Raw genomic sequence first — 1,936 nt, forward strand, 5'->3', positions numbered from 1 at the left:
CATGAAATGTAGTTTTGTTTTCGATGTGTTCTTGCCAGAGGACACTAATGTCGTCTCTTCTTCATGCTATCTGCCTCGTAATGTTATCTCGTTGCATAATTGCTTTAGAACAGATACCGTGCTGAAGGTGAGGCTACTGCAAATTGCAGCCTGGAACGTATGTTCATAATGATGGCTACAACAATACTTCGGTGAGTACCAAAATTTTATCCAGACTTCCTCTATTTCGAAGGTCGCGCTGTTCCAACTACTAAAGTTCTCTAATGACTTGGGGTCAGGGCCCATAGAACGGACAGCCCGATACTCATTAAGTAATGCATGTGTTAACAGTAAGCTGTTTTGTCATATAATATCAAGAATGGAGTTTAATTAAGCCACGCTCTTTTACCGATAGCACAAGCCGTGGATATCTCACAACATTCGTTAGACAGAGCGTGCGATAGAGGGACAGATCAGACAGCAACTGGATTCGGCTGTACGTGGCGGTTGTAATCGCTTATGCTACGGAAGCTCGCATCCATTTATTGGTCCAGTTTGAAGGAGATGTCGGCGCAGACAACTAGTGAGAAGTTGCGTTGAAGAGCAAGTTCCTGTATACAATGAGAGGTTTTGAAGAGATTAGTTCCTACCGAGACCTGAACGCAAGCGATGAGTGATTTACATCGCGCACATTCTCTGCTGATATGGGAAGAGTAATCCAGTTAGTGTACAAAATTTCAGTGAAGACATTTTATATACCCCACTGTTCAAGCGGATGTTGTAGCAATGGTCTTTCGCAATCTCGATCATTTGCTCGTCGGAGATGACGGTGACGTACGATCATAACTTTACCGTGAAGCACTGAAAGAAGAAAAGCATTGTATCGATCGTGTTCGAGGAAGGAGACACTCTACGCGCTACATTGGTTCGTCGAAAATTCGGATCTGTAATTAGCCATTGTGAAAATACAGGGTGGATAGGCCTTTTCTGCCGTCATGGAATGGAAATCCAGACAAGCTCATGGCCCCTAAAACTCATGTGGTTATCATCCTATGGAATCGGCTTCGACGACTACCAAGATTCGTTTAATATCCAGCTTTGATACGAACATAAGCCTTGTACTATGAATTGCAATGAAAAAAAAAACGGTTAGTGCAGATACGCCCCGCTCTCAAAGAAGACGCTGACACTGCAGTTACCACGAACTGCGATCATATCGCTGTTCTTCAACAATACTCGACCAATGTACTCCCTGACACTAAGAAAATGGATGAGAAGAGCAAAAGGAACAAGAAGCAAAGCAATAATGTTACAGGATGATGTATGAAACATGATAGGCTCAAAGCAACTAGTTTCGTTTTGTTAAATCGATCAGATCTATTAACAGGTATTACTTATTCTTAGACTCAAAGAAGATGAGACTTGGACGGCCAGCCTCACTAAGCTTTGTCTTGGCTCTGTTGTACAAGCTTCTTTCCCATTTTAGTACTTGAGGAAGAAGATCTCTCCTCCGCGGCTTGTCTTTTCCTAGGTGTGGCAAGGTATACTGATTTCCAACCTGTTGTTGAAGCACGCATATCATACAGCTCTGCAAAGCCAGAAATGTTCTATCCAGCGTGTCGGCACTCATATCTTGGACACGCGGTTTTGGAAGCTTTCAATTATATTGAAGAGACCAAGGTCCAGCACATTAACCCTTTCGCGATAAAAGGAAGCAGAATGCCCCCTTTTCCTGCTTTTCAACTAAGTACGACGATCTATCCATGTTAAAGGAGGCAGAATGACTCCTTTTATAATCAAGTACGTTTACAACAGGTCATTATGGGCATAGAAAAACCAAGCAAATCACACTTGGGAGATTAGAAGGTGGACAATCACTCGCCTTAAAGGAGGCAAAATGCCTCCTTTTGATACCGACTATCCTAGATTTGTATACTATAGTTCACTAAAGTGGCTC

Source organism: Phytophthora parasitica (assembly GCF_000247585.1).
Source record: "Phytophthora parasitica INRA-310 unplaced genomic scaffold supercont2.32, whole genome shotgun sequence".
Lineage (NCBI taxonomy): Eukaryota > Oomycota > Peronosporomycetes > Peronosporales > Peronosporaceae > Phytophthora > Phytophthora nicotianae.